The 26,541-nt window shown below is 40.8% G+C and overlaps 1 protein-coding gene across 5 annotated transcripts in view; it reads left to right on the top strand.

Annotated features, from left to right (window-relative positions):
• Nucleotides 1-7,136: 7,136 nt before the first annotated feature.
• Nucleotides 7,137-26,541, top strand: part of LOC113407405 (ZZ-type zinc finger-containing protein 3-like) — a 96,954-nt gene continuing 77,549 nt past the window's right edge. For all 5 annotated transcript variants that reach the window (XM_026655890.2, XM_026655891.2, XM_026655894.2 and 2 more), the window contains exon 1: nt 7,137-7,260. The gene's annotated coding sequence lies outside the window, so the exon portion shown is untranslated. The remainder of the gene's footprint in view (nt 7,261-26,541) is intronic.

Raw genomic sequence — 26,541 nt, forward strand, 5'->3', positions numbered from 1 at the left:
TATGAGTCATCAAAAGATCTAGATTAAATCATTTCCTTGTAATTCACTGCATTCCAGCCATTATTCTCTAGTCACCTGATTCTGAAACCTTTACTCTTGCAATTTGTGCAATTGATTTAAACGGGAATAGTCTCATGAGTAAGCATTTCAGGCTTGGGACCCTATGCATTTATGAAATGGAGCAAAGTTGTTCTGTGCTGAATTATAACAGACTTATTCTAAATGTTTGTGAAAAAATACATTCAGTCCTTTCTCTTAGTAATAAAAATGTTTTGCTTGTTTCTAAGATTATCTTTTAGATTGCTAACATACATTAAACTTACAGGAGTAAATATGGAATGAAAATGATGCCTTACTGCATGTATTTTAGTATAGCAACTTATATTTGCATAAAACCACTTTGTAATGGAGACCCACATTAAAGATTTATGTTAAGCAGACAAAGGAGCCACTAACTGGATTTATATAATTTATTTTTAAATTTAAAAGTTACCCCTATAAAACAAAACATCTGGATAGAGAATTAAAGGATATTTACTCATCTGTATCAGACTCATTCCTCCCATTCATGGCACACAAGGGAGATTCCAGGGATAGCTGGAAGTCATAGTAGCTCCTGGAAGCACAACTAAGGAAAATGTTCATGCAGTCCAGGAGCAACAGCAAGCATGGCTAGGCAGCAAAGCAGAGGACTTGAAACCAAGATAACATGAGAGGTGAGAATTTGGCTTTTAATAGCACAGACATTTGTTAAGCACCTTAGAGACCACGAAAGCTTATGCTCAAATAAATTTGTTAGTCTCTAAGGTGCCACGAGTACTCCTGTTCTTTCTTCTCTCAGTGTCTGTTTTTCATAGTTTTAGCTTTTCTAAAGCACACAGTTCTTGCACTTATTTAAGTCTAACAGCTTTTAAAAAATCTTTACACCTTCCCCTACAATAATAAAAGTTATGTCTGCAAGGATTGTATCTATCATAAAAGTTACTGAGTCTTACCTAATCTATAAACATCATTTATAGTGCCTCAGTGACCTCATGTGCAAAGGTGTTCTATTGTTGAATTGCTGTTACAATAAGGACATGTTTCTCTCTGATCTCAACTAAACTCTCCCTTCTTTAGTCTGAAGTCATTCTTTCCTGTTTTTCTTTCCAATAATGTCAACCTGTTACATAATTGTTTCATTACACTGTAAAATACATACAAAAGCAAATATTCTTCCTAGAGGGATTTTTTCCCTCCAAAAAATAAACTGCTTAAATTTCAATATTAAGTAGGAAGATGTTCCCTAAAGTTGGCTGATGTGTGGTATTTTGAAAAATCAACTTTTTGGCATTTGATTTTACATTTTGGCACTAGTTTTGAAAGTAAGCCACTGAGTTATTAAATTGAGCTGTTGCCCTGCCAATACATTGCATAACATTTTGTTACTAATTATTGTGAAAGGGCAGGCCTCTAAAGCATCAAAGCATTCTAGAAAGTGATATCTGAATTCTCATGGCAACTTTCTAGCTGCTTCCTGGATACTGTTAGGTCTAAATATGAGAGTTGGAAGGAAAGGGGAAGATTGTTGAGATTTTGCCTTGACCAGAGAAAGGGCTGAAGATCTGCCTTCTGCTCAACAAACCACAGTGAGGGAAACTGGAGATTGCTGATCCCAAACTCAGACCCCCTATTGAAGTAAATTTAGTATGAAGGGCTATTGGCTCCATAAATACTGCGACCTCAAGTTAATGGAGATACAAACTGTAAGTGTTGTTCAGAAGGATGGTTTGTCTTCAGAGTACATCTAATTCGCATCAATATTAAATCTGCAGTTGAGGAGGAACTTTGAACAGAAAATTTGGCATGACCTCCACAGAACGTTGGAAAAGGAAGGTTCCGTAGCTATTGGGAATAATAGTTGGGGATTGGCAGTTAGCTCTTGCTGGCTAAGAGCTTCCCTTAGGAAAAGGAGAGTCTCTTTAGGAAGAACCAGAGTTAGCTGGATGGTTACAAAATCATGAGAAATAGCTTGTTCCCAGTAAAAACGAGGAGTCCTGTGGCACCTTAGAGATTAACAAATTTAGAGATGCATCTGATGAAGTGGGTTCTAGCCCATGAAAGCTTATGCCCAAATAAATCTGTTAGTCTTTAAGGTGCCACAAGGACTACTCGTTTTTGCTGATACAGACTAACACAGCTACCACTCTGAAACCTTGTTCCCAGTGTTCTACATGGCAGAGATTGTATTTTGTCTTGTCTTTTCTTTCAATATATGTAACTTTAACAGGAAGGGACCAAAGAACAGGGCAGCTTCAAAATGGTTTCTTTCTGAAAGGAAAGAAAGAATATTGATCAGTAACTGAACATTTATAGTAATGAGCATTAGAAGAAAGGCTGGTGATTGTGGACTAGACAGGTTGCCACAATCCTTCCATTCTTCAGGCACTTCCAGAGCATCTATTAAGTAGCAGCCCAGATTACAACTATCTTGATATTGTGCATCTGTGAAAGGGATCAAGCACCACCAATAAGGAAAAGACATTTAGGACCCAAATCTGCACTGCTGAAGTCAAATGGAAGTTTTGCAACGGGAATGACAATGGTTCAGCAGCCTCCTCTGGTCAGGCACTGGACATAAACTTCAACCTAAATACTGGGGAAAGATGTATTCATCACTGTATAATAGCTACTTGTTCACTGTGGAGGTGTTTAGTTTATTTGAAAATGACTGGTTTAATAGTCAGATGTAATGTAATTGTTTTACATTTTACCGTAAGTGTGGCTTGCAATTGATTCCTTTCGAGATCCGCAAGTTAGAAAAATTGTTAGCTATTTTAAACTTGTCTCATTCTGGCCTCTCCCATTCCTAAATGGGAGACAAGATTACTGTACGTTAATACCAACAGCCAACCAGGAGTGCTCACCATTATGTTTTTGCTACTTTATAATTTTCTGTATTTTGTTTGTGACATCTAAATTATTTGCTGTGGAAATCCATGTCTAAAACTAGTCTAGATAAAGTGCTAAGAAACTTATTGCAGGAAATGATCCTACAATGCCGGAAGGGAAAGTCTACATCAGTGGTTCTCAACCTTGTCAGACTACTGTACCCCTTTCAGGAGTCTGATTTGTCTTGCGTACTCTAAGTTTCACCTCACTTAAAAACTACTATCTTACAAAATCAGACATAAAAATTAGGGCTGTCAATTAATCGCAGTTAACTCACACGATTAACTGAAAAAAATTAATCATGATTAATTACACTGTTAAACAATAGAATATCAATTGAAATTTATTAAATATTTGTCGATGTTTTTCTACATTTTCAAATATATCTATTTCAATTACAACACAGAATACAAAGTGTAGAGTGCTCACTTTATATTATTTTTTATTTTTTAATCACGTGATTAATCACTATGAATTTTTTTAATCGCTTGACAGCCCTAATAAAAATATAAAAGTGTCACAGCACGCTATTACTGAAAAAATGCTTACTTTCCCATTTTTAGAATATAATCATAAAATAAATCAATTGGAATATAAATAATATATTAACATTTCAGTGTATAGTATATAGCGCAGTATAAACAAGTCATTGTACGAAATTTTAGTTTGTGCTGACCGCTAGTACTTTTTATATAACCTGTTGTAAAACTAGGCAAATATCTAGATGAGTTGATGTACCCTGTCGAAGACCTCTGCGTTCTCCCAGGGGTACATGTACCCCTGGTTGAGAACCACTGGTCTAGATGAGCTAAAAGGACCTAAAAGCCACAGTAATGGCCCAGTATTTTATTGGAGACCATGAAGTGAGGTATTTCTTGGCAACGCTTGCAAAATCCCCTACTTGTATCCTCTGTGCATTCTGCAATCAGTGCTGTGGAGGCAGCAGAGTTAGGGATGACTCCATCACCCTACTTCAAATCCACATAGAAATACCATGATTATTAATGATGCTCTTGTCAGAAATCTGTCCCATGCGTCACCCTTCCTCATACAAGCCCCTCTCTGAGAGACTTTATTTTGGATCCAGCTACCAGATTGAAAGCTTTGACTTCCTTTCATCCCCCACATTGCTTCCCTCCACTCTGGCTCTCCTGCCCACTTCTATCTCTACTGCCTCAGCTCCAATCCACAGCTTCGACTACCTGCCTATCCCGCAATCAGCTCTTCCTCTGTGACACAGCTCCAATCCCTCTACTATCCCCACCCTTACATCCCTGAACCCCCAACTCCTCTCCTTCAGCTGAGTAGCCCCTCTTGCCCGTCCAGGACTCACCCTTGGTGTCATCTGGAAGGTCCAAGGACCAATCCACTCCATCCTCTCCTGTAGTCTTCAGCAGTTGGCTGATGGCTTGCTCATCCCATCTCCTTCTTTGAGGTGCCACTGCCTCCCGCATCACATGAAATGAATCTTCAGGGGCCCACTAATCTAAGAAAATACATTTTCAGGGATAGGACCACTGCCCTTCCTCCTGCTTTCTGGAGGAACCCGGCTCATGTTGAGCCCCATCTTCTATTGGTTGGGCATACAGAAACTCTGCCCTCCTAGACCAGGGATTTCTTACAATGGAGCATACTCCCATATATGGATTTAAATCTTCCCCAGAGGGAATCCCTGCCACTAGTGGATGGGGCTTCCTCCTAAACCCAGTCTACAGAAAGCCTGGCCAGAGCCCAGCACCCTCACTGTAGGCAATGTGGACAGGGCAATGGCCCTGCCCTTGAAGATGCATCATCTTGGAATTGAAAGGATCATGTCCCCTTTTAGCAAATCCTGTGAAGATGCTTTCCTTGACAATGGGGAGGCAGGGACTTAACCAGCTGGCAGCACCAAGTGGTGTGGGGCAGCAAGTGGTGTGGGGCTAGGAATTACTCTCTTTAGAGCCCAGCAGCTATCAGCTCTGGCCCTCTTACCTGCCTAATGATACAGTTTTACTCTCCTTTAAACCCCTCTTTTTTACCTGACCTCTGTACAAAAACATAAGACACTTTCAATTTTAAAAACAGGTATTTTGTTTGGAGAGGTAGTTTGGGCAGTATGTATCACAGGAACCCCTGGAGTGCCTGATCTCTAATTTGCACCATAAACTCTATGCCAGGCCCTGAACTGACATACTAATTTTCAAGATGCTATAATTACTTATCTGGATTTTAAATGTTTGAAAATTTGGCTTTAAGAGGAAATCCTGTAGCATCCTTAACTATAGAGTTGCTACTGCATAATCATCCACACACTTGTTAATCCCTAGGTTGGGTTTCTACACTATAATCAATATGGGATTAACCATGAAGGCTGACTAGAAGCTTCTGGTAGTGCAAAGGACAGCTTTCACAGACAGGTGGGCTGATATTAGTAATGTACTACGTTTATCTGTATTCTTTACAGGCTAAATTTAAGGTTCTGCTAATCCTTTATAAATCCCTAAATATCTGAATAGTAATTAATTGCAACCATGGAGGAGGAAGAGACCAATAAAAGATATATCAGATCTGCCTAAAGACAGACAGCATCCTAGAGTGAAAACAAACAGAACAGCTACTACAGCTTCTGTGCGGAGCTCCCTCACTGACTTCAGTCAGATAGCTGATTGAAAAGGTCTTGGAAAAAAGGTAGGCAGTATCAGTTTGGATAAAATATAAGGGAAGGTGCCAGCGCCTGTGACAGGTCAGGATGCGTAGACCCTTGTTCCTTGTGAGCAGTGATAAAGTTAGCCTTCTTGCCCTAGAAAAGGCCACAGATAAAGACAATGTTGTTGTGCTGGAAAGATGTTTAATGGCTGCCATCAAGCGGGTCTTTCATCTACAATCACAAATCTGGTTAAAGCTAATCACCCGTCTTTCAGGCTCCATGGAAGGCACAATTAAGCTCTTTTATGTTGTGACATAGTTGGAAATAAAAGCTGCCACTGCCCAAAGCAATGGGCTATATGGCAATGCTTGAGCAGAAGCTAACCTCTGTGGGATGATGTGTTCCCTGATAGCTTGTGCTCCCATAGCTTCTGCATTTGCAAAGTGCATGTAGAGAAGAAAGCCAGCAGACAGCGACAGAAGCCTCTTTGGCATAAGCGTGGTCCTGAGAAGGAGAAGAGACACAAAATTCCTTGAGAACTGACTGGTTTGGGGATTGGCTCAGCAAGGAAACTGCCTTACTCATTACAACATCCAGGGAAACTAGGGTGACTAGACAGCAAGTGTGAAAAATCAGGACAGGGGGTGGGTAATAGGAGCCTATATAAGAAAAAGACCCAAAAATTGGGACTGTCCCTATAAAATCAGGTCATCAGGTCACTCTAATGGAAACAGGGCTCTCTGCACATCCTTTGTAAATCAACAGGATTGTGCCAAAAAATACACCTGACTCACCTCATCAATTTCTCTTCCTAATGGACACAAACGTGGAACCCCCCCCCAAAGTTGCTTATGTGGTTAAGCCAAAGGGGGGTGGGCAACAGTCTAAAACAGGGGTTCTCAAACGGGGGGGTCAGGAGGTTATTGCATGGGGGGGTCACGAGCTGTCAGCCTCCACCCCAAATCCCACTTTGCCTCCAGCATTTATAATGGTGTTAAATATATAAACAACTGTTTTTAATTTATAAGGGGGGGGTCGCACTCAGAGGCTTGCTATGTGAAAGGGGTCCCCAGTACAAAAGTTTGAGAGTCACTGGTCTAAAAGCCCAGAAGCCAGAGCTGCCTGCCTGGGGAGCAGATGGAACCACTTCCTATGGCTGGGCCTTGCCACCCCATTGCCTGCATGCTCTGAAGATAGAAGGTTTTAGGTGGGGATGGTGGGGGCAGGGAACGCAGCAGCTCTGACCCATCCCTCGCACCTCTTGCTTCCACCATCCTCATCTCACAGTGCCCAAGTCAGGCCCAGCCCGGTCTTGACTCACACGCCCTCTGGCCAGACGCCCGTCGCGTCCCTGTGGGCAGAGCCGGCTCGCACCCAGCCAGGGACTTTCCCCCTACGCTACTCGGGGAGAACAGTCACTCGGCGCGCCCAGCTCCGCGGGGCAGCGCCGACCCTCACCCCGCGAGCGTAGGCGGCGGCTGGCCGCCTCCCCCAGCTACCAGCAGGCGGAGCTGCAGGGAGCGGGTCCCCGCTGCAGCGGGGGGAGGGGAAGGAAGCGGAAGGAGCCGCCGCGCTGAGGGGGGAGCAGGCGCTGTGTGGAGCCGCCGCCGCCGCCGCTGCCTGGTGCGCGGCACGGAGCAAACGAGCAGGTGAAACGGCTCCTCTGCCGGCGGGCTCCGTGCGCGCGAGATAGCGGGAGCCAGGTGAGGCCTCGACACAAGGGAAAGGGGGGACCCGGATGATGCCGAATTCGGCGCCCGCGAGGGGGGGCAGATGGAGGGGGAAATTCCCACGTGACCAGCGCGTGGGGGAGGAGGCTCGCGCGCCCCGTTCGAATCGCAACTGCCTGGGACCGGAGCGGCAAGGCAACTCTTGCGCGTGCGCATCGGCTCCACCCCCCCCTCCCGTCGCGTGCGTGTACATGTGCGTGTGCGCGCGCTGGGTGCCAGTACGAGGCGTTTGCTGCGGGACCGGGACACGTGCGCGGCGCTACCGCCATGTTGATTCCTAGCGCAGCTGTGTGGGAGGGGACAGTATGAGACAAGGCGGAGGGAAAGGGAGTGAGTTCTCGCGAGGCTGTGTGGTTCCCGTGGGAGCTGGCCGGCAGCAGGATGGCGGCGCGGCGCTGGGCTTGCTGGGTAATGGTACCTGGGGTCTAGGGGGCGGGGACCGGGACCGTGGGAACAGCCTCCTCGCACCCTCCCTGCCTCAGGGCACACGGGGGGCGGGGTTGAGCACCCTAGGGAATCGGACCAGCGCGTGCTGGGCCCGTGCGGTAACCGTTGCTGCTCCACAGTAGGCGCTGACCTGATCTCCCTTGCTGACCCGATCTCCCTTGCTGACCCGCTGTGGCCCACTGGCAGTTTGTGTTCCCCCTGCAGCGTCGCCTGCTGTCTGCCCTCAAGTGCCCCCCGTTATCAGTCCCTGCTGTCTGTCCCGAAGCGTCCCTGGCTGTCTGCCTGCCCCATAGCCCTGCCCTGGAGTGCCCTTATATTTTCTCATGCAGCCCTGCCTCTTCCCAGCACCTCCCATTGTCCTCGGGTAAAGCAGACTTCCTGCATTCTGACCATGCCCTATCCTGTAGCACCTTGGGCCATCCTCTGGGCAGCGTGCTTAAGCACCCCAAACACATCTCTTATATCTACAACGTGCCTAGCACACTGTGGTCACTACTGGAAATCAGAACAAATAATAATGCTGTTCCCCTGTGTAGACCTGGCTCCCAGGACTGCTTTGTCTGCTCCTTGCATGTTTCTGCTGTGATGCCTCTGAGGGTGCCCTGTAACACCCTCACCACTTCTGTTTTACAGGCATGCCAATATCATGGTTGTGATAGGTGAGGTAGAAAGGTCTAAATAGAATGGACAGTGATGCCAGGTACTGCAGACATGACCTCCCGTGACTGTACTGTGGTGTGCTGCAGCACCTGAAACACGCTTTCTCTTATATTTGAAAAGTGCCTTGCACACTGTGGCCACTATCGGCAATTAAAGAAAATAATAATATTCTGTGGCACCCAAGCATTCCAACTCTGCAGTACTCCCTGCATTTCTAATCTTGGTCCCTCGCAGCTTTTGCATTTGGTCCTACTCCTGCCCTGTAGCATCCCTGTTACGTTTCACTTCTGGTTACCCAAGGCGCCCTGACAGTTCTCCTACGCTAAAATTGCAACATCCCTTGTTGTTACAGTTCTAGACTGCTATATAGCTCTGAAATTTCTACACAGTCTACACATGTGACACTCAATTCTTTAAGCCTGGACTTCTGGAGCATATTATCAGTTATTGAGAAATGTGGTCTATTAATTTTATGATGGGACTACCCATGCACTGGGATCTGTATTGCTATTACCAGGTTCGCTGTACCTTGTAACTTAGTGCACATAAATGGACTCAAGTTTCCAGAGGTGGAACTCTGGCATATGATCTAGCCCCAATTAAATACTAAGTTGGCAAACCTTTGAGAACACACTTTTTGTTTGTGTTTTTCTAGTTGTAATGTTAGATTAATCTTATTAACTATTATTCACTTTCTGAAGTTTTTGCTTCTGATGTGTTTTAAGACTTGATTATACAAGAACTGATGCCCCCAAATTAGTTTGTAGATTTGTAACTTATGATTTAAAAGTTTTTTTTGTAAGTAAATATAAGTTTCCGAGAAAGTAAGTTGAATACAGTAAAATTGGTATTGTTCTATTTTACATAAAAAAATCTGAGCATTTTTAAAGTACTTTGTTTAAAATTAATAGAAGCAATAGCTATTATTCAAAAAACTGATGTTGTAACTCTAGGAGTGAAAAAATAGACAGGAGTTTTGCAGATTTTATGAAGTAGAAGAGTATGTGCTAAGATGTTCACTATTTTCACAAGGTACTAAGACAGAGAGCCTGGAGATTGGGGTCTTCCTGGCTCTGCTGCAGATGTCTGGTGAAATCTGGGCCCTGTTGAAGTGAATGGCAAAACTCCAGCTGATTTCAGTGAAGTCAGGATTCTACGCTGTCAGTATGACTTTGAGCCAGTTACTTAGAGTCTGATCCAACTCCAGTTGAGAGCAACAAAATTAATGAAAAGCCCTCAAGACTGTATAAAATAAGTAGTTTTAAGAGGAAATGTCTTAGAGCCCAAGACTGGGCCCAAACTTGCAACTCTTGCACAATAAATTATTTCTTTTCATTCTATTGAATGGTGTAACTATGTGTGGATAAGTAGTAGCAGACTGGACCTTAAATAGGAATATCTTTTTTAATATGATCCTCCAGGTGTATAGCTATTTTAAGTCGATGTAGTACTAATTTAGTACAATACTGTAATTGTCACCATTCTGAGTTCTCTCTAGGTGATTAAAAACTAAGGTGATTATTTCTTTGTCTCTTTAATTATAAAATGTTTATTTCTTTAAGTAATTAACTATTTCAAATAGCGTAATTATTAAGGGAAAAAATAAGCTTAATCATATTTTCTCTGTGAAGATATTTAACATTTGCAGAATCTGAAAAATTTACCAGACGCTTACCTAGAACACCAAATGTACTTCAGAGTTAAGTATGAAAGAAGAGTTGGGTCTTTGTCAGGGAGGCCCAGGGACAAGGCTCTAGTCCATTCCACTTTCTCTGCCACATCACCTGCTGAGCAATGGGAAGGTGCTCTGATTTCTGCCAGGGTTCCTTCCTACTCTGCTCAGGGGTTCTGTTTTGTATGGGCTTCTGGTTAGTAAAAGTCTAATAAATTTGAAGCTTCACCATCCTCTTTTTTCCTGAAAGGATGAAGGAGCTTTCTCTCTTATTCCTCTCCCAGAACCTTCTGGCTATTGAGTTGGGGGATTCTTCATTATTCTACCCATTCCCCAGAGCTTTCTGGCATCTGCAAGGATGGAAAGGCTCTGTTACTCTATCCTTCCACCAGCATTCTGGCTGAAGTAGATGGGAGAGAGCATCTTTTCCTTCTATACTCCGCACAGTACTCAGGCAGCTGGTTAGAGGTCTCTGCTTCTTCCACAGCCTCCATTTTTGTGGCATTTAATTGGTTTACTTTTTGTTCAAATTTGGCAGGTTATCTTTACAATTATAAGGGCTATAATTTGTTTTAAAGACTTATTCTGTAGAAATTAATGCTGTAGCTCCCCTCATTTGGTAAGGAAAGCTCACTCATCTGGGATGATTAGTTTTTTCAAGTTGGCAGCATTTGCTTTAGCACCAATCTTGCATTGTGCTTATGAGAACTTGCTTATAAATCAAGTTTTACAGGTAGTTTTATATAACTATAGCCTTAAGGGCACTATAGACATGGCTTCTCTTTTCAAATGTCGCTTTCACAGTAGAGCAGACTTCATAAAAGAGAACTTTTAAGATCAGATTCACTAAAATATATCTCTAGACTTCTGTAACATCCAGGCTCTGGTAGCCCAGGTATGCTAACTCTTTTGCACTGCTATGTTTTTATTTGCATAAAACATTTGTGTTCTGTTTGGGGAAAAAAAAATTAAATTAATTTTGATATATCTTTATTAGAAGTAGGATTAAACTTGAAGTAACAGGTTTTTTTCCTATTGTATAATATACTTTCTAGACTAAAATGATGATTTTAAACAAATAGTACAGTACTGTACAGTTAAGAACTCAATAATTCTTCCTTCTACACCATTTCTGTCCAAAATCACTCTTGTCTTGTTTTGTTGTTTTGTTGACCCTTGTTCAAGCTGTTCTGGTACTGAAGTCAAAACATGTTTTTTAAGGGTACCCCCAAGATTTTAATGGAGAGTGAAGGACAGCCTATCATGTTTGTATGTGCTCCTAGATTGGGAAGAGGTTTGAAGTACAGCAAAATATAACTTACGTTGCATATTTTGGCATCTGTAATCTAAGTAAAGGTGAGGGCAAAACATGGCATGTTGACAAAAGTCTGCTTCAGTCTATTACTGTCTAATCATAATTAGTTTGTTAGGATTCTTTGCATTTGAGCAGTGACAGTAGTTACCCTATTTTATATTCTTGCTTGCTTTGGCTTAACACTGTATCATCATTTTGTTTGTTGTACCTGGTAGCAAATTAGTCATTAATCAGTAAAGCAACAAAATAATAGAAAATTACTTGATTTTTTACATTGATTCAAATGCTGAGAACATAAATCCTGTAGTGCTTTTGTATTTGTTTCCTTTCTGTTGATATGAAGTTTTCTTTTTATATCTGCAACCAAGCCGGGGGCTATCACTGAAAGGAATTTTAGGTGTTTCTTAAATTAAAACTTTATTGCATAAATAAAAACATGAATTTGATCTTAAAACTGATGGGAACCTGATTTCTAAAAAATAGTGACGGAAGCCTTTTCTCTTACATTAAAGCAGAATTTGAATGATGTAGAAGAATTCATCATTTCCTTTGTTCATTTTAAGAATGTTCCAATTTTGTCAGGAGTTGTCCAACTTTTATATTTTGGGCCATACTTTAATACAGATATTGCCTTCTCCTGTTCTCTGTCTCACAAGCCACCTTCCTTCCTATTTTTAATATTTTATAATATTCCCATGGCAGCTATAATGATTGCTGGAAAATAATATTTAGAAAAGTGTTTGTCCTTTTAGTTGTCTTTAATAAGGTAAAATGACAAGCTTGTATCATGTGACCAGTGGGTTCTCCCTTATTCACAGCAAGTGTTTTACAGACCATGTATGGTCCACTAGAATCTCTGTAGTAGAACAATATTAAGAAAATATTTTGAATGGTAAAGAGATCCAATTTTGATGTATTAAGACAGAATCAAAATATTAATTTGAAGTGAGTGGGAATACTTTTTTGTAATAAAAATATATATTCTCATCAAAAATAACCAGAGTCAGTCTACAGTATTTATGAATACAACAGAAAAATTAAAATTCAGACTAAATGAGAAGCAGCTTGCGGGTGGGGAGAAGAGGGAATTGTTTTTCTGATGACTACATTTGGCATGCATATTTCAGAATGAATCTGTACTTATTTTTACTCTGCATTTGTAGGACTCATTATTTTTACAAATACTGAAAATCAGTTGCCTGCAGAATTTTACTGTTTTGTTTGTCTTGCAGTACTTTTATGGCTGTTTGTTTTTGTTTTATTTTATTTATTATATTTACAGTTTTTCATTGTATCTACCTCTGAAAGCCAGAGTAAAACAGCAGTCAGTTTAACTGACCAGAATTTGGTATTTGATCATGTTGACAGCCATCAGTATGCTATCTAAATTGGCACAATTAAAAAAAAAAAAAATTTCTGAACTCTACTTTGCACCAGTGCAGATCTGTGGATAGCTCCTCTCTCTGTAGATTTCAGGCAGGAAAGAAACCAATCAGAAGCTCTCATTGTTCATCCCTCTTTGGTCTGCAACTTTCCCCTTTTTATCTGGTCATCTTACCTTACAGAGGAGAAGCAGAAAAGATGTCTTCTGTCATTTGGCAAGTGTATTTTTTTATGGTTTTATATTTTTCAGTATACTCATGGTTTACTGTTTTGCTTTTCTTAAAACACTAGTTTTTTACTTTAAGGAGCAAAAGAAAAGAAAAGGCTTCAGGCTCAATGCTTGTAGTGGCTCTGCTCAGGCCACAACAGTGGGATCATTCATCTCTACTTGTGGATGTGAAATTGAGAGGACTCTGGACTGCCAGGATTCAGAAGTTCATTATTACTTTGCAGCCCCCACAGCACCATCCAGTCTTAATTAGAAACATAGGAGCAGCACCAACATAAACAGAAAATCACCCACAGATTAACTTTCCTGTTAAAATGCATTGTTTCATCATTCACTTCTTTATTTAACATAGAAAATGCTATCCTGAGAGAGTGGTGAAGTATCTGTTATTTTTGTCTCATACATTAGTCAGAGTTGTTTTTTCTTTATACTTTAATATATAGTAGGTCTTGATGAATGTAAGACCAACTCCAGTAATTCTTAAGTCAAATGATACCTCACAAGCCAGCCCTCTAAAAGTATGTTGGTTCTACTGCATCTGTATCCAAATACTTGAATTTTTTGGGCTCCTGCCACTATTTATTGGGCACTCATTCATTGATTATTCTGCTGTACGTTCCAGATTGGTCTGATGCATGATATCGTTGTTGAGTGCAGTCACTTGTTCAATACCATACAAAATATAAAACAGTGTCTTTGCCTCAGGGAAATTGCAGTCTTTGGAGCAGTGCACAGCATATGCTGTTGGCTTATAACACAGTAATTATATGCAGTGCAAGAATGGACTAGGACAGGGGACAGCAACCTTTCAGAAGTGGTGTGCTGAGTCTTAATTTATTCACTCTAATTTAAGGTTTCACGTGCCAGTAATACATTTTAATGTTTTTAGAAGGTCTCTTTCTATAAGTCTATAATTTATAACTAAACTATTGTTGTATGTAAAGTAAATTAGGTTTTTTAAATGTTTAAGAAGCTTCATTTAAAATTAAATTAAAATGCAGAGCCTCCCGGACCGGTAGGCCAGGACCCGGGCAGTGTGAGTACCAGTGAAAATCAGCTCGCGTGCCTCCTTCGGCACGTGTGCCATAGGTTGCCTACCCCTGGACTATGAGATCCAGAGAGTGCTAATTTTAGGGGGGGGAAATGGTTTTGTTCTAAGAAGTATGTTGACAGAATTTGTTGACATGGATTCGATATTTGTCAACCTTCTGGAAGGAGATTTTCAGGAAGGATTTGAATGAATAAATTGCAGGTGACTGGCACATTAAGATTGAAGGAGATATGAAGATGAGTAGGAAAAGAGAGGGTAATGAGAACGACTTCATTAGTGATGTGAAAGGAGTGAGGGAGATGAGTTAAGAAATCAGAAAATGATGTAGGCAGGGGCCAAATTGTTTAGTCTCGAGCATGAAGTATGTGTAGGATTGATCCCCCTGAAGCCTATCGCTGCCACACATTAATCTATCTGTAGGTTGTGGTGGAAGACTATGAGGCACTTAGCTTCTGTTCTAAACTTTTTGTCATCATTAGATAAATATGTTGCTATTTGAGGTACTAACTTTTGCTGACCCCGATCCTTGAGATGCTACCGGATCTGCAGTGATTGCAAACTTCTATTAATGGTCTTCCAGAATTCTGCTTAATTTAAAAAGAAAGCTGTTGGAACTCTAAATGTCAGAATATGCAACAGGAATACAGGAGTGGCATAAACTATTGATATCCTTGAATTTTGCATTTTAGATACATCAAACTCAACCATTGATTCTGTAGATTTATTTCTTCAGTGGCTATTAAATCTAAATACTGTGCAAAAACAATAGTGAAAATGGTTATATTGTGTGACATAGATGCAATAAGTAGATTGTAGGGTACTTGTTGCCCACCTATCAAAACTGTTTTTCAAAAAGATGTTCAGTAGAAAGAAAAACATAAAACAAGTGTAATCCAAGGTAGACGCATACAGATCTCCAAAGGGAAGGTACTCTTAGGCGGACAGGATTTAAGAGTTGTTTTCTCAGTCGGGGCTATAAAATAAATCCGTTGTTGACTGTGTTACAAACACATCAGGTACAGCCATTGGACAAAGTCCATATACTTCCCAGCAGTCTAAAAGGCTTTAAATTGATGATGGTCTTAATTTAAAAAATGTTGTTGAGTGGGAGACTCATTCTGGTCTTAGTAAAGTTTAAAGTTGACTGGTTGCGTGGTGGTCAGATGTTTAAATGTGTGCTGAACTTTTTCATTTCATCTTCTCTGTCTTTTGCCCATATAACCCCATATAAAGTGTACATCTGTCCGCCCTGTAAACATTGCAACAGTACTGCTAAGAGTTTATTGTATTAAACAATCAGCAGTCTTTGCACATCTAGGGATAATTATGTTGTGACTACTGTAGGGTTAGGAACAGCATAGGATATGGATACAGTAATGTTTCTGTGGTGGGAACATACTTTACTAGCTGAGGCTGGTCAAGTGGATTAACTAATTTCATTATTATGTTTTGCAAAAAAATTGATGTAGAGATTTACATTTTGAGAAGTTTGGTGATAACATGTATGGTGGTCAGGAAAAAAAAAAGCTATGGTTTGCTTTGGATAACAATGTGGCTGAGGGTCTGAGGCCCCTGAAAACAAAAGGAGTATTCCTTGCTAGTTTCATTTGTTTCTTTGCTCTTAAAGGCTATTTTTCATATCACTTGAAAAAACAAGGGCTGTGTACTCGACATACTAAGTTTTGTAAAATAGAGCAAAACAAAGAAACAGTAAAAAACAAAACAATGAAGCAAATATAATTCATATTAAAAAATCACCGAAAAGCATTGGGAGCATGCATAATGCATATAATTTTTTTATGAATTCCCAAATAAATGTATAAGTAGTATATCCATCCAAGAATACTTCAGTGTTCAGTATGGTAATAAACTAATGAAGTACATGTATTCAGACTTGTTTCATGAGTTAGACCCCATAATCACCAAAGCATGTGTGTTCAGTGGACAGGAAATATTTTGTGACATACATTATACCAGTCAGAAAAGCCACTATTTTTAACATCCATGAATGCAAGTGGATATTTTAAATCAACAACATTTCCAAAGTTTAAGGCTATAATTACATAGTATAATTCTTGGTTATTTGTATTTGACACATATGAAAACGTTAGAAAAGTTGCTGAATTATTGACTCGCATTTAATGTTAGAAGAGTTTGTCTCTCTGGTTCACAGAAATAAATTTATTCTGTGAATGGCAAAGTGACTAGGCATCTACAGATATAATCTGTAAATTTTAGATTTGAAAAAAAAGTGACAGATGTTGCTGTTGCCTCATTGTAAAAGCATAGGAGTACCCAGAATCATTTCTCACAGGGGAGTCAAATGCAGACTACTACTTTGTCTTGCCTCAGTTGAAATATGTTTATATGCTGGGGGCACCTTTCCTCTAGGCTCACAATAATATAATGTGTGTTCAGATAGCCCATTTGAAAAAAAGGATCTTGAGTTGCTTCCCCCCACCCCTTTTCCAGTGGAATGGGAGAAAAATGGAAATACATTTAAGTACAAAATAGTGTTGTGAGATTGTGGGCAGAATTCTTTTCTGTGTAATTCCAAGTATTTATTTCAAAGTAATGAATGGAGTTATTTTAATACAATATTTTAGTGTGCTTACAGAAGAACTCCACTCTGATATGACCAGCTGTTAATTTTCTTTTCTGCTATTAAGGATGATTGATTCAATTTCTCTGCCTTAAATAATGGTTTTTAACAAAACAACTAAAGCACTGTGGTTTGCTTCCTGTTTTTCTAATATTATTGAATGTTGAACATCTTTTTTATTTTAAGCTTGTGCTTATTGGCTCTCAGTAGCTAAGGAAGAATCTTCGCCATGCTCTTGGGCAGAGGTTTTTTGTACTTTACATTCCTATTCATTGTGCACTTTACATTTTCTTTATAATATGAATTTTCTATAAAAGTAACAAGCCACTAGTGGAAAAACTTCAGTATTTTTCCATCAAGAAGTATATGGGTGGATAAAAGACTCGAACATATTTTTAAGTAACAAATTAAGAAATATACCTCAAAGTTTGCAAGATTTATTCTTTATTTATTTTTTAAAAATTTAAATATTAAAAATATTTTAAAAAATTACATTAAAGCTGAGAGTCCATATCAGTGATTGAGGTTAAAAAAAATTTACAGGGTTATTGTAATTATCCCAATAACAAATATTACAAATCCAAGAAGTTCAAGGTTAAACTTAAAGATCCAAACGTGTTAAGGTATGAAAGGAAGGATGTTCTACTGCCTAGGATACTAACTGGGGCCATAGAAGACCCTGGTTCAGTTCTCTAATGTGCTACAGACTTCTCGTGTGTCCATAGGTAAATCACTTACTCTCTCACTGCCTCAGTTCCCCATCTGTCAAATGGGGATTATAATACTTCCTTATTTCACAGGTGTGTTGTAAGCATAACTACCTAAAATATTGTGATATTCTCAGATACTACCATGATGAGAGCTATATAAGTATCTAATAGTATGTCTATCCTGGAGTCAGAGATGTGATTGCCTCTTGGGTAGACAGATCCATGCTAGGCTAGGTTTAATCTAGCTAGAGTGGCTAAAAACAGTGAAGGTACAGTGGCATGGGCTTCAGCACAGGCTGTACAAGTGCTCCTGGGACCCTGGGTTTGTACTTGCCTTCCTACCCTGTGCTGAAGCTCACTCCAATGTGTCTTCAGTGCTATTTTTGGCAATTTAGTTATATTAAAGCTAGAGTGGGTGTGCCTACGCATGGTGAAAATCACACCTCCAATTGTAACAGACATAAGCTTAGCTAGATAGATATCCAAATATCTCAACTGCATATTTCCACAGCTTTAACTCTGCCCTGTAGTAATACTCAACAATAAGCATACATTTATGATTAATGTATTTTAGTGTTTGTGATCCCTGATTAGGTGAAAATGATTTATGAAGACTCATTTGATTTACATTTCCATACCTTAACTCTTTGGGTTTCTACTCTAGCCATCACTCCTGGAATAAAATATCTAGCCAAGTTATATTCATAACTAAGCAACTTTATGTTATGGAGATGAATAGACTTTTTTTTTTTTTCTGGAAGGATCGTAGATATACTTCCCAAACCACTCAAATCTCTTCCAACTTCTAAATTTTCACATTTTTTAAAAAGACAAATAGTACAAAAATATAGTTTGTAATTTAATTGATCCATACATTACAAAAAATAATGTTTGAGCACGAATAAAACATTGTAAAGCTATAGAATATTATCAAGTGGTTGTATAATTAGGAATAACTACATAAAATTCTGGCTTTTGGTACATCTACAGCAGTGGTGGGCAACCTGCGGCCCATCAGGGTAATCTGCTGGCAGGCCGCCAGACAGTTTGTTTACATTTGCACGGCTGCCCGCAGCTCCCAGTGGCTGTGGTTCGCTGTTCCCGGCCAATGGGAGCTGTGGGAAATGGCGGCTAGCACGTGCCTGCGCTGCTTCCTGCAGCTCCCATTGGCCGGGAACGGCGAACCACGGCCACTGGGAGCTGCGGGCAGCCACGCAAATTTAAACAAACTGTCTGGCAGCCTGCCAGCGGAGTACCCTGAGAGGCTGCGTGCAGCCCGCAGGTTGCCCACCACTGATCTACAGTCATGAGCCTTACAACATTGAAGTGTAAGCTCAAAGCTGAGGAATGGCATGTAAATGAAATCTGTCAGGCTAAGGCTCGCTTGCCTTAATACATGATGCCAGCTCTTCAGAGGAATTAAGAAAGAGGAAAACCTGAGTTTGGCATAGAAATTTTAAACTTTTTCTCTTACAGTATTTGGAAAGGACTTGCACTTTAAAATGGGCAAACAAGGCTTCCTCAGATGCTGTTTCTTTTTTTATGCCTTGGGCTCAGTTGTAAGTGAACCAGAAAAGAAACATTAGCAACACTGGGCTCTCTAAGCTTTTTACTTGACAGTTTTACTCCATAAATACTTGACTATAGTTTTAGATGTGCATCTAAAATAACATCGTGTTCTTCCGCAATAGAATATTTTATACCAACCATAGACTAATAAAAGCAAATTAATCCAAAAGAGGTTACAGTGACTTTTTAATTTCTTTAGGAGTTATTCCCAAGTTTATAATGTAAAGGTTTTCATTAATAGTTGCTATGCCAACCTCATGAAATTGCTGAAACAAATAATGTCCAGACTAGAAAAAATAAGCATCTTCCATAATTAGTCCTGTACAACTAAAGGATTCAAAAGAGAAAAGTCTTCACAGAATTTGTACTTCACAAAATAATAATAAACGTATTCATCTGTAAGAACTAAGTAAAAAGGGGGCAAACATCAGGTTTTTTGCAGCTTTACAAAATACAACTTGGACCAAAATTTGGCTGCCTTCTTTACGTTATGAATTTTAAAGCGATATTGCCAAATTAGAAATCTTGAGCCTCTCAGGGGCTGTGTACAGAGCTCATGGGGAGTGAGGGTTATAGTAGCTTTAAGTCTGAATTTCAGGCTGTTATAGCAGACAGAGTAGCCCCTTGGGTAGTTTAGACATCCCACAGGGGCTGTCTGAATTAGGGCAGTCTGTCCCCATCTGCCTACAGGTGCTGCCCAGAATCTGTACAGTGCAACATGCTTTGGCTCTGCCTCTGGCATCCCCCCGTGCCAGCATTTGTGAGGAGATGCTCAGAAGACATCCTACAGTTGGACCACCCTGCACCCCACATGGAGCTCTGCAGGCACAGAGGTTTGCATATGTATTGACAACTGCAGGATCAGAATTTTAGGGGGACTACACTGTAGCACAATATAATTCATATAGTTAAAAATAAATCTTTAAACACACTGATCAGGAAAATTATGCTTCTGTTCCATCCTTAGTTTGGGCAGGACTTTATGCAGACAGTTTACTTACCTGGACAGTGAAACGAGACTGGTGTCCTTCTAGTCTGTTTTCACATTCTGGTTCTTGTGCACTAGCGTAATGGTACAGTATATTGTTTCCAAAAACTTTAAGGGAATGTTGAAATATTTATTTCAACAGGTTTTTTTACTCCTGAAAATAAATGAATATGTTTTATAAAACTGTATTTAGGCCCAGAATAATGGTTTTGTTTAAAGCTACTTGGTACGTATTTTAGGTCAGGCATATCTCTCTTCTTATGGGGCATCCAACCCTTCTTGCCTGAGATCAGTTAGGGTGCTGGATTAGCATACTCTGCGTGGCACTTCATTGTGCTGCGAAATATAGCTGGGCTGGCCAATAGTTTTCTTTTTTCTTTTTAAACAAATATTTATTAAAATACGAAGGTACCTGATTGTCCTCCTTCCATTTTGATAAAATTATCATTTAGTGTATCCTTAGAGTAGCCAAGAGAAGAACAAACAAGATAAGCCTTGAAAAATAAAAAAAGCGGAAGTGCCTCTTGACATATGAAAATCTATGTTGTGTACAATTTAGGAAAATCTGTGACTTGGAATCCTGGCTATGAAGTCTGAATTTTCCAACCTCATTATGTAAAATGTACATGAAAAATGTAAGTGCTTTAATCAGTGATTTGTTAAAACATGACCATGGTTGGCACTTGGTTATTTTATCAAGGCCAATGAAATTACAAAAAAATTATACCATAGCCAGTGAGTGCTATAATAAGAGATTTATTATTATTTATTTATTATTCTAAAGATTAAAACTGGCAGAATAGAGTTGGGCTTCTAAAAGATTGGAGAAAGGAGAAGATGAGTTGTCATTTAACTCATGAGTTCTGGTGCGTTCTTGCAGTTTTGGTAGGAGTGCTATTGTAGAACAGGCTCTAGCTCAGGGGTGTGCAAACTTTTTGGCCCGAGGGCCACATCTGGGTGGGGAAATTGCATGCAGGGCCATGAATGTAGGGCTGGGGCAGGGGGTTGGGGTGTGGGAGGGATGCGGTGTGCAAGAAGGGGCTCAGGGCAAGGTTTTGGGACAGAGGAGGGGTGTGGGCTGTACGAGGGGGCTCAGGGAAGGGGGTTGGGGTGCAGGAGAGGGTGCGGAGTGCAGGAGGGGGCTCAGGGCAAGGGTGCAGGGAGGGGGCTCAGGGCAGGGGCTTAGGGTGCAGGAGGGGTGCGGGTACAGGAGGGGATTGGGGTGCGGGGTGTGGCAGGGGGCTCAGGGCAGGGGGTTGGGGTGCAGCAGGGGTGTGGGGTGCAAGCAGGGTGTGGGGGGCAGGGAGTTGGGGTGCAGGGTGCAGGAGGGGTACAGGGTACGAGCTCCGGCCCGGTGCTGCTTACATGGAGTGGCTCCGGGGTGGTAGCGGCACACACCGGGGCCAGGGCAGGCTCCCTGCCTGTCTGCCCTGGCCCTGCGCTGTTCCCGCAAGCGGCCGGCACCATGTCCCTGCAGCCCCGGGGGAAGGCGGGGGACAGAGGGCTCCGCGCGCTGCACTTGCCTGTGTGTACCTACCCTGAAGCTCCCATTGGCCGCGGATCCCTGTTCCCGGCCAATGGGAGCTGTGGGGGGAGGCGCCTGTAGGTGAGGGCAGCGCATGGAACTATCTGCCCCCGCCCCGCAGAGACGTGGTGCCGGCCGCTTCCGGGAGCAGCGCGGGGCCTGCGGTGTCATGGGGGTGGCAATCCCGTGGACCAGATCCAAAGCCCTGACAGGCCGGATTCGGCCTGCGGGCAGTAGTTTGCCCACCCCTGCTCTAGTTGCTGGTGTTTTGACAAGTGTATCAACTAAACCTGTCATTGACATAGTAGCTAAAGCACTAGTACCTTGTGTATACTTCAGCTTCTACCATTGCTAACACTGTGGAAATTTGTTCAGGGAAAAAACCTAACCTAGGTGAGGCTATAGAAAGTAAGGCAGAAGATGGAGATGTTCTGAAACAAAAAAAGAAGAAAAACATTAATATTCCGCAATGTGAGTATATAGAAATGCCAAGTAGTAAGGAAAATAGAATACAAGTTATTAAGAAACTGTCTATGCTGCAAGTCTTCCCTTGCTGTCTCTTAGTTGTCTGGCACGATTATGGGCCTTGGTGTTCTAACTTATCTTTTGTTTGTTGTGTCACTGTGACAACATAAGTAGATAGGGCTTTTGAAAATATGTCAGAGTAAACTGAACAAATAGAGCGAAATTATTAGGCCATTCATAAATGAGGAGACAGGTATGAAATGAATAACTCAAAATAGTTGAGATAATTAACTTTTTTACAAAATCTGTCTGACAAGAAAAATAAAGAAATTTGGATAATTGGGAAACGAGGAAGAGTTTTTGCAAAAATAGCTAATTACAACTAATTTAAGAACAGGTAAGGGAACACATGGAGAATCTGAGTATATATACAAATCAACAAGTACAGCTAATATCTAGTGTGCTAAGTGGACGGAAGGTAGGTGGGCAGTGTTGCAATAGATATCTTCTCGGTAAGGGTCATTGTAATATGATAGAATGCTTACATATAGCATAATGTCTAGGAACTTAGAGAACTTTGTTTAGAAAGTGCTTGATGAGAGAGGATAGTATATATGGAGGAAGGAAATGAATGATGACTGTTTCAGTGTCGTGGTGCTCCTTTCTATGCTTGAGCAGACAATGTTGAAGGAAATTTGATAGTGGTCAGAGAGAGAGAAAGAGAACCCCACTATTGAAAGATCATGCAGAGAGTAGGGTTTAGTGAGGATGAGGTCCAGTGAATGGAAGAGTTCATCTAAAATTTAAAAGCTTATTTAAAAGCTTAAATAAGGTGAGGGGGAAGAGGCTGGAGGTTAAGGGATCAACATAGAAGTTGAAATTGGTGGCGTTAAGGGTGAGAGAATGTACTGAAAAAGAGAGGGCCAGGAATCAAAATCGGGCAGGAGGATGAGGAAGTGTTAGGTTGGTGCTAGATGACAGCTATATATAGAGAGTCTGGGAGTGTAGTTTGAAGGAGTGGTAAGAGAGAGTTAATTTTGGAAGATTTAAACACTGGGTTAGCACCTTACCGGCACAAAACAGTAGTAAGGGGCAAATGAAGTCCAAGGTCATTTCATGAATGTCCAAGAAATAATCTCATGATAAAGTGATTGCAATAAAAATGCTCAATAGTGGTTGGATTTGTAAGTTTACCATGATGGATATTGTTTTAAAAAACACTTTTTTTTTGTCCTATTGATGGTTTTAATTTTATGTTCTGAGATGAGAGAATGAACTTGCATAATGACTCCTTTACTGAATCTGTCCTGATGTGGATGAGGAGTTCTAAAAATTGTTACCTCTGCAATACTACTTTGTTTTAAGCCCCATGAGTATTGAAGTGACAGCTTATCTACTTCATATTGGCATGCTGAGTGTCTTTGTTAACATTTGTCAAAAAGTTGCTACTTTGAGACTTTTTTAAAGTGATCATTTTTAAAATGCAATTTGCAAAAATAGTAAATTATATATACATCAGTTTTTCCACAAGCAAGCATATTTTCCCTACTAGAAAAAAGATTGTTCACATTCAAAGCAAAATAGAAAACAATCCTTTCCATTTTGTTTTCTATTAAAGTATCTTTGAAAAAGACCTGTCTGTGAAACAGCATTAGAAGCAATCCTGTCACTCCCACTTCAGTGTGATTCTTTATGGTCCTTTGAGTGCTGATGGATTTAAAAGATTATTGGCAGAATTGTCTTGATGGCTGTCATCAGTGTGTAAATTCTGCTGTTTTGTGACACCATAGTAATAAATTTGTCAGGATATTAAATAATTCCATTTAGGCAATGTGAGTGGAGGCCTACCTTATGTCATAATTCATGATTTGAAAATAAATAGTCTTGTTTGAAATTTTTAGATTAAAGCATTGCTCAGAAGCTACACAACTCTGTAGAATGCTAATGAAATGCCATCCTACAGGACGTGTTGATAATTAGTGCTATCTAGCACCTACCCAGTATTGTTATGTATTTAGAGTTTTACTGCAGGCTTGCTTACTTCTAACTCCTTACTTTACTATGTATGGACTAAGAATTGTATACTACAGTTCAGACTTCCTAACCTTACCCAGTATTTTTTTGGGGAAGAGGAACAGTTGAGTTCCTGTTACTCTTAAATGCCAAGATTTACATGTGACCTAAATGTATTTGAAGGATTGAAAAGCTTAGTATGATGACTTTAACTACTGGAAACGATACAAAAATATTGTCAAAGGAAAACAATGGAGCAACAAAATCTGCTAAAACATTAGTAATTAATAGAGATGGAGAAATTTTGATTTTTTCAGCAAAAAAATAGAAAACTGAAATACTTCAATTCTGAAATGCCATCATGATGATTATTGGAGTAGTAATTTGCCCATTCTCCTCTATAGGCTAGGCTCCCTGGTTGGACTGCATCTCCAATGATACACTACACTATCCCCTCCTGATGAGAGTGCATGATGGCAGTCACATGTCTGAGGTGTGAATCATGGGAGATAAAATCCTTCTGGGGAGATTCAGTGGAATTAAAGGTGCCCCTTCTGAAGAATATGGGTTTTGTAAGCTATTGGGAAAAAGAGTGCTTTGACTCTGAGACAACGTCAGATATACCGCTGAGCTATCTTCTACTCATTGGAGACAGTCCATTTGTTGAAGGAGTATATCACCAAGACCATCTCACAAGCTAAAAAATAGTCTCCTCATTGCCCTAGTGTGCAAGAAATTTTATAATTCCTGGACATAATGTTCTCCTTGATAGATCAGGTTGCCTAGGCATGCTGTCACTCCTGACCCCTTTCACTAGGCAACATAAGGGCCAGAGAACAATATCCTAAAAGTCAAGATTGACCTGGAAGAGCGAGTGCAATCACAGCTGTTCTGGTAGGAGTCTCATCAGGCAGAGAATGCAGTATGTTGTAATAATCATTAATGCCATCAGAAAGGGTTGCAGCAAGGGTGACTTTTCACTGAATTCAAGGGACGTGCTGGACAATCATTTTTGAATCGGTATGCGCAAGCCAGTGGCACAATAATCTGCCATGTATATAATTTAAAATATTAAGTTATTTGCTTGGGGAAAATTTCAGCTGGAACTTTGGCAGGCAGACAATTTCAGGGGAGTGGGGAGTGCAAAACTCCATCCAATGGGAGGATACATTTACCTGTATGAAGGGGGGACAAAAGAACAACTTATCACTGGGAATTTGGGTGGTGGTGGAATTTGAGTTCTAATTTAAGAAAAATAAGGGCTTGGCAATGTTAAAGTGCTGCCGTGGCATGCTTTAACATGGCTTGTGTAGTCACGGCACAGCTCTTCCAGCGCTCTAAAACAACCACCTCCCTGAGGGGCACAGCTACCAGTGCTGGGGGCATGGCTACCAGCGCTAGTGCACTGTCTACACTGCCACGTAACAGCACTGAAAATTGCAGCGCTCGGGAGTGTGTTTCACCCTCCTGAGCGAGAAAGTTGCAGCGCTGTAAAGTAGACAAGCCCTGAGTTTTTGTTTTTTTAAGTGAGCTAGCTGATCCTGGGAATGATAAATCAGTGAGCCTTACTTCAGTACCAGGCAAATTAGATGTAAAAATGTTTTTAAAAATTATATTTATAAAACACCTAGAAATATTTTCTTCATAATGCAAAATTAGCCTGTGGAAGTTATTTCCAAAAGGTATTATTTAGGCATAAGCTTTGTGGGATTAAAAAATATTGGACACTTGTATGAGTAATATTCACAGTTACACTTGCTAGGATAAAACTTAGTGACTGGCACAAGGGATGATTTTACTAACTTCCAGGAATTAGAAAGAAACATCTCTATAGGTATGCTATTGCATATTTGTCTAAATGAGTGTGGGGGGTTATTATTGTTATAAACACTTTTCTTTGAAATAAATTATATTGGTCACTTTTTGAGACATCATCTTGAAAATGATGGACCATTCATCTGATTTGGTTGGATAATTCCTATATCACAACAGGTATTAACAAATTAGAATATTGTTTGTAATAGTATAAGCATGGCACTAAATACAGTTTTGCAAAGAGTAAAGAAATACATTTACTTCACTTTTCTAGTACAAGATGCTCTTCTCAAGGGTCTGAGAATTGAAATGTAGGTTTGGTGTATGAAAAGCCAGTGTGTTAATTCTAGTCGGTCCAATTCAAATACATGGTCCTGAACATTAAAAGAATTAGGGCTTAAAGATATGCAATAGTGCAGGGGCAGGCAAACTTTTTGGCCTGAGGGCCACGTTGGTTTCGTAAATTGTATGGAGGGTTGGTTAGGGGAGGGGGTTGTGGCCCGGCCCCCACCTCCTATCTGCCCCCCTGCCCCGGACTCCTGCCCCATCCAACCCCCCCATTCCCTGAAGGGCGCCCCCCCCCGGGCCCTGCCCCATCCACACCCCCTGCTCCCTGTCCCCTGACCGCCTCCAGATCCCCGCTGCCCCATCCAACCCCTCCTCTCATTCCTGATGCCCCCCCCAGACTCCTGCCCCATCCAACCACCCCTGCTCCCTGTCCCCTGACTGCCCCCGGAACCCCTGCCCCCTGCTGCCCCATCCAACCCCCCCTCCTTCCTGACTGCTCCCCCCGGGACCCCTGCCCCCATT

Source organism: Terrapene carolina, unplaced genomic scaffold, assembly GCF_002925995.2.
Source record: "Terrapene carolina triunguis isolate 2854851 unplaced genomic scaffold, T_m_triunguis-2.0 Scaffold211, whole genome shotgun sequence".
Taxonomy (NCBI): Eukaryota; Metazoa; Chordata; order Testudines; family Emydidae; genus Terrapene; species Terrapene triunguis.